At 40.0% G+C, this 7,410-nt stretch overlaps 1 protein-coding gene across 1 annotated transcript in view; it reads right to left on the minus strand.

Moving 5' to 3' along the window:
• Positions 1-2,639, minus strand: part of LOC106565234 (histone deacetylase 7) — a 95,546-nt gene extending 92,907 nt beyond the window's left edge. The window contains exon 1 of the mRNA XM_014132124.2: positions 2,471-2,639. The gene's annotated coding sequence lies outside the window, so the exon portion shown is untranslated. The remainder of the gene's footprint in view (positions 1-2,470) is intronic.
• Between the last annotated feature and the right edge of the window lie 4,771 nt (positions 2,640-7,410).

Raw genomic sequence — 7,410 nt, forward strand, 5'->3', positions numbered from 1 at the left:
GACCACCATGAGGCTGCAGTACTTCTCATTGAATCTCAACATTGGCTAAAGCCCAAGGGAGTCTTACCATGAACAAAAAATAACCCATCACACATCCTTTTTATCCATTATGCACAATAATTCCCTCTCTGCACTTGACCTATGGTCCATGTCACTCCTCTACTAAGACTGAGAGTCAACTACTGTCCCAGAGAGAGTGTAATGTCCCAGTGGGCTACTTCTGTCTGACAGTGACCTTTTGACGTCTTGACCTAGTGACCTCCACAGACTAAACACAGTCTGAGTTGGAAGATTTATCACTGCAACAGAAATACTGGCCATAAGTAATTAAAGCAGTGGCTGATTACCCAATCTGGCATTTCACAGAGAGAGTTTCTGTTCCACTAAAATTAAATTTATTTGATTGAATTTAAATTAATGTAATAATCAGAGAACTCATACCATTGGTCCAAGAAGCATAACACAGGGTGCAATCATAGTGGTTACCATGCAAATATGACCAATTTGAACTTTTCATAACTAGGTACCGAGGGCATTTTGTGAAATATCACTGTTTTGCGATGTTATGCTATTTTCTGTAACTCTCAAGAAGAGTTGGTCTGGAGTGAGATACCATCTCTGTTATGGAAATACTTCATTTGTGTGTTATATACACTACATACTCTCATCTACGTCTCATATAACTTCAATGGTGAGCAGTGAGCGTCTATGAAAACAGTGCACATCTACAATATGAATTCATCGAATTGTTCTGCTTAACAGTAGAGATTTATTTAGGTACAGATGACATCAGTCCAAACCTCCTATATGAAGCGCTTTCAACTCTCAAACCAACAAGAACTCCTTGGACTGTAATTTGAGTTTGTCACCTCCAAGTCAGAGCAAAATAGCTTGTGAGTGTCCTCATTATGGACCATTATTGTCAAAAAGGACATAAAACTCCTGATTTAGGAGCTCAACAAACCACACATACACAACTATATATATATGGAGTAGCCCTGGGAAGATTAAAAATAGAGAGGAACTTTAGTGTTTTGGGCAAGAGAGTGAGCAAAAGGCTGAGCCATGAGTTCAGTCGTGTTTTTTCAAACTAGATTTAAGTGTGGTGCACTGTAAGTTCAAGATGAGGAGGATCAAGAAATCAAGAGCTGGGAGTGCTCTGCACTCTGTTTTTTTTGTGTCTTATGATGACTAGTTTTGATCTAGTCTCTGATAATGACTTTATGTTTTCAACTTTTGGTTGCCTGAAGATTGTCCCACGCCATAAAAATACAATCAGTGGTAAAGTACACAAATGTTGAACTATACAGCTAGGACAGCATTTGTAGCTATACAACTAAGAAAACGTTTGTATGTTGCAATTTCAAATTGCGCTATCGCTATCATAAAGACAGTTTTTCAAAGGAATAAGAAGACGTGTGCCAATGGACAGGAAGGGAGTGAGGGGGGAAATAAGATGTACAAATTGCAAGCACATTTAGTTGATTTGTTCTTTTCCCCTGCTTAGGGACCTGTAGGGCAGTGATCAGTGCTGTGGGACACATGGAAATACATTGGTCAGATTATGAAAGCAGGCCAATTCACTCTCAACGCTCCTAGCTATCTCTCCTCCTTCTCACTCTGCAAGCTCTATTAACCGTATGGGGAGAAAGTAGCACATCAGAGTGATCAAAACAAAACAAACCATTAGGAAATTTCCCCTTACCCTGTGTACTCTCTCTGTTTCTGTGTGTGTCTCTCTCTACACACATGCACACACGCGCACACGCACACACAGACACACACACACACACACACACGCTTGCACGCACAAACACACGCACGCACACATGCACACACACACACTCTGACACTGTTGGTGGGACTGTTGTTTTGTGTTCCCTTCTTCTGAGCGGACTGACTAACTCTCAGGGGTGGGTGGGGTCTGTTTCCAATTTTCAACCCTCTCCCCGTCCCGAGTGCCAAGCAACATCACCTCGGAATTCAACGACAAAAGGAAAAACCTACTGTAGGTACAATAATCATATTTTCCTCCGAAAGCCCAGAGTTTTTCCGCATGTGATATTAGTGTGGTATTATTTAACATGAACAACAAAGCGAGTGTGGGAAGCTACATCACAGAGAGAGGAAGAACCAAAGCTAAAGCTGTTCTCCAGAAACGCACAATGAGAGACTTGACACATGAACATCTGCCGGGGAGTTTGACTCAAACAAGATGACAACAAGGATGAATCAACAAACCCTGTCTTTACCAACTTGAATAAACAACATATCTCCTCATCTGTACACTTGTTACCCTTCCTCTCTAACTTGAGCATGTCAAGTACAGTGGAGTTGAAGTAAAGTGTAAAGTGACATCTCATTCTCTTGTCAGCCCATCTCTAATAGCATAGAACCCCTGAGAAACCAGATTGCAGAGTGACACAAAAGTACCCATCTGAAACAAAACAGTAAAACTATTTTTTCTTACCAGTATTAGATTTGGACAGCCAGTGTTAGGTGCTTTCTTGTCCCTCATACAGCAGTTAGCAAGCAGGTCAATCTCAGAGGGACGGGTTGAAGTGGGTGGGTGGGTTAGATACTTGCTGGACAGCGGAGTGGGTAGAGAGCAAGTGTGTACGTTCAAGGAGAGAGAGAGAGAAGAAGTGCTTGAGACAAGGGGCTTGCTCTGCCTTTTGAGCCACTCTCACTTCCGCTCTCTCTCTCTCTCTCTCTCTCTCTCTCTCTCTCTCTCTCTCTCTCTCTCTCTCTCTCTCTCTCTCTCTCTCTCTCTCTCTCTCTCTCTCTCTCTCTCAGACTCACACAGTTGCTCAGCTCTATCAGTGTGATGTAGGTTTTGTCAGTGCAGCCCCCGAACCAGAAGCTACGAGGAGAGGAAGGAAAAAAAATGGAAAGTGTGTGTGAGCAGTGGTGTAAAGTACTTAAGTAAAAATACTTTAAAGTACTACTTTAGTCATTTTTTGGGGTATCTGTTCTTTACTTTACTATTTCTATATTTTTTACTACTTTTACTTTTACTCAACTACATTCCTAAAGAAAATAATGTACTTTTTACCCCATATATTTTCCCTGACACCCAAAATACTCGATACATTTCGAATGCTTAGCATGACAGGAAAATAATTGAATTAACGCATTTATCAAGAGAACATCCCTGGTCATGCCTTCTTCCTCTGATCTGGCGGACTCACTAAATACAAATGCTTTGTTTGTAAATTATGTCTGAGTGTTGGAGTGTGCCCCTGGCTATCCATAAATAAAATAAAAAACAAGAAAATAGCACCGTAAGGTTTGCTTAATATAATAATGGTGAAACGATTTATACTTTTACTTTTTATACCAAATACTTTGACTTTTACTGAAGTAGAATTTTACTGGGTGACTCACTTTTACTTGAATCATTTTCTATTAAGGTATCTTTACTTTTACTCAAGTATGTCAATTGGGTACTTTTTCCAACACTGTGTGTGTGTGTGTGTGTGTGTGTGTGTGTGTGTGTGTGTGTGTGTGTGTGTGTGTGTGTGTGTGTGTGTGTCTGTCTGTCTGTCTGTCTGTCTGCCTGCCTGCCTGCCTGCCTGTCTGTCTGCGCCTGTGTCTGTGTCTGTGTCTGTGTGTGTGTGTGTGTGTGTGTCTGTCTGTGTCAGAGAGAAAGAAAGAGTGAGAGAGAGAAAGAAAGAGTGAGAGAGAGAGAGAGAGAGAGAGAGAGAGAGAGAGAGAGAGCGAGAGTGTGAGAGTGTGAGAGAGCGAGAGAGAGAGAGAGCGAGAGAGAGAAAGAGAGAGAGAGAGACTGTAGCAGCCAGAGGCAGACATAGACAATGGCAGGAAATGTTGTATCAGGATGCACTGTATGAAAATACAAACAGTAAAATCAAATAACACCCATAAAAACAACTTGAAAACACATTGACCTCAAAATATCCTTTAGGAAGGTAGTATTTTGACAGTTACTGTACGTTTTTAACCTGGCATTACAATGCAATATCCCTTGGGCATAACAATGTATCTTGTAGAGGGCTTTTACAACAAATGACTATTTATTTATAGTGACTGGTTCAGGCAGGTATCTCACAAACCATGATCAATAAGTTGAATGTGTTATTAGTCATATATACGGGATACGCATGGAATACATCTTCCAACAAAATGCTTACTCGCAGGTTCCTTCTCGACAATGCAACAACAATAATAAATAATAAAAGAAAAGAATATGAACATAAAGTAAATGGCAGTAGAATAGAATAATACATTTCATTTTAGTATAAGTATAATACAGGAAGGCACAATTTATAGTTGTGGTGGCAGGGTAGCCTAGTGGTTAGAGTGTTGGACTAGCAACCGAAAGGTTGCAAGATTGAATCCCTGAGCTGACAAGATACAAATCTGTCGTTCTGCCCCTGTACAAGGCAGTTAACCCACTGTTCCTAGGCCGTCATTGAAAATAAGAATTTGTTCTTAACTGACTTGCCTAGTAAAATAAAGATACAATTTAAAAAATAGTCCAATATTTACACCTATATTGGGGGTGGGGGCAAGTGTACAAATTGAGCAATATAATATAATGTGTGTGTGTGTGTGTGTGTGTGTGTTAAGGTGCGGAGATACAGAGCAGGTGGTCTGTCCAGTTCAAGTGTTTAGCAGTCTGATGGCTTGTAGATAGAAACTGTCTCTGAGACGGTTGGTATCAGACCTCATGCTTTGATGCCATCTACCCGACGGGAAGTGAAGGAACAGCTCGTGGCTGGGGTGTGTGGGTTCCTTGATGAAGCTGCGTTCCTTCCTTGGGCCCAATTTTGAGTAGATGTCCTGGATGGGTAAGTGTTGTGTATTTATTGGTTGCAATCGCTGCCAATTTACCAATATTAACTGGAAGAACAGAGTCAGCTACAAAAATAATAAGGGAAGGATCTAGTGGTACCGTCATATTAGTGACAAAAACATATGCATAAGTGTGCCTACACCCGTTTTACATCTTGGGCAAAATGTTGCATTTTTACAATTTATCTTATACACTCTCTCAGGTGTAGTAGACCCTATGTAAAATATTCAATTGCATCAACTTGTGCCTTGTGTTAAATGAAAGGTGCTAGGCATCTAAAAATAGTTTTCTCAATTTTTCATCCTCAAAAATGAGACCAAGATCATCATGCCACTTCATGCAAGCCTTCAGGGCTTCATCATTCCCTAAAAGAGCTTGAAGACTAGAGGACATGTGAGAAATTAAACCTTTTACCCCTTTGCTCTCCAGTCACAATTTATCAGTTGTAGGTTTACTCATGGGCTGAATCCTACATCCCTGCTGAGTGGCAATATAATGCCTAACCTGTAGGTACTTGAAGAAATGAGTTTGAGGTAACTGAAAATTAGATGCCAGTTGTTGAAAGGATAGTAGTTCACCTTCTCTATACAGATGACCAAATATTTTAATTCCTTTGTTGAACCAAGAAAATGTAATACCATCTCTCAGGGCTTTGGGTAAGATGGGGTTTTTATAGAAATGTGTTTGTTCATATATAGATCTATGCCCTTCTGTTTGTTTACAGACTTCAATCAATATGTTTAGATTGTTTTTAATTAAAAGGTTGTTTATCAGACCTAGCAAAGCTTTAGGTGGGCTAATATAAGGTATAAATGCCAATGAAACAGGGGAAAGACTATTCCTCTATCTGTCTCCAAGAGGGTGAACATGTTGTATCTTGCCATAGCCACAGCCTTTAACTGAGATGCCCAGTAATACAACAGGAAGTCAGGTAGAGTAAGCCCTCCTTCTGAGTATGGTTTGCATAAAGTTGTGTGTTTCACTCTGGGGGGTTTCCCTTTCCACATAAATGAAGAGACCTTCCTATTAAGTTGTTTGAAGAAAATTTTGGGAATAGGAAAGGGCAAGGTTTGAAAAAGGTACAGAAATTGTGGTAATATATTCATCTTTACAGAATTGACCCGCCCAATAAGAGAAATGGGTAAATCCTGCCATCTATCCAATTCTTCCCCAACCTTTTTGAGAAGTGGAGTATAGTTCAGTTGATATGTCTTAATATTTTCAGAAGGAATTTGCAATCCCAGATATGTCATTTTCGGGTGTCTCCAAGAAAACGGCTGGTATAAAATTGGGTTCTGCATAGTTGCCCTGTTAAAAGGCATGATTATACTCTTTCATAGGTTTATTTTATATCCTGAAAAGGTCCCGTATTCTTTCAGGATGTCAACTAATGCTCGAAGTGACATTTCTGGTTTAGTGAGGTAAAGCAAAATGTCATCGGCGTATAGCAAGACCAGACGTTTGCGCCCACCTATACGAACACCATGGATGAATGGATGAGATCTAAAAGCTTCCGCCAGTGGCTCGATAGCCAAAGAAAAAAGGAGAGGACTAGCGGGATAACCCTGTCATGTGCCACGTGATAGGGAGAACTGGGAGGAAACGTTTCCATTAGTCAGGATCTGAGCTACCGGACATTTGTACAGTAATCTAATCAGACCTACATACTTAGGTCCAATATTCATCATCTGTAAAACTTCAAACAGGCAATTCCATTCTATGCGGTCAAAAGCTTTTTCCGCATCAAATGAGGCCACCACCACACGTTCTTGGTCATTCTCTACATAATGCATACTATTAAATAATCTTCTGATATTATCAGATGAGTGGTTTCTTACAAAGCCTGTTTGGTCCATATCAACCAAATCAGGATGAACCTTGTCTAGTCAAAGAGCTATGAGTTTTGCAAGAATCTTATATGAAGTGTTCAATGGAGATATTGGTCTAGTCAACCCACAAAGCAGAGGATCTTTCCCAGGTTTTTAACAAAACTGTGACCAGTGCTTGTTCAAGTGTGCCTGGGAGCTTTTCTGTCTCTATGGCATGAATAAACATATTGCAAAGAGTCTCAATTAGTTTGGGTAAAAAGGATCTATAGAATTCAATAAGGAATCCGTCTAACAGTTTTGAAAATGGAATCTCTAATTTCCTCAGATGTAATCTCTTTTTCCAAGTACTGTGGCAGGGGCATCCCCTTCAGACTTGTACAGTGCTTCATAAAACTCCCCAAAGACTAGATGAATTTCATCAGGACCCTGAACAACTGTGTTAGTAGTTTTGTTTTGTTCTCCTAAGTGCATGTTAGATTCCAATTGCTTTGAGTGAAATTTTTGTAGAGTTGAGTTGTCAAATGTTATACTATGTTAATTTTCCAGATCTCAAATGTATTTCTCCAACAAATCTACTTGAGCCTTATACATCTTAGGAGCACCTAATATAAACAAAATGATTTGCCTTCTCAGATATGCAAGGAGAGCGTACAATTGGGGGGAGGCAGAGTTGTTATTGGTGCTAAAAAACATGTGGATGAGTGTTCAGAAATGTTACAAATGTGAGATTATTTAGTAAGTATGTGCCAAACCTCCACCTTCTTG

Source organism: Salmo salar, chromosome ssa12 (assembly GCF_905237065.1).
Source record: "Salmo salar chromosome ssa12, Ssal_v3.1, whole genome shotgun sequence".
Taxonomy (NCBI): domain Eukaryota; kingdom Metazoa; phylum Chordata; class Actinopteri; order Salmoniformes; family Salmonidae; genus Salmo; species Salmo salar.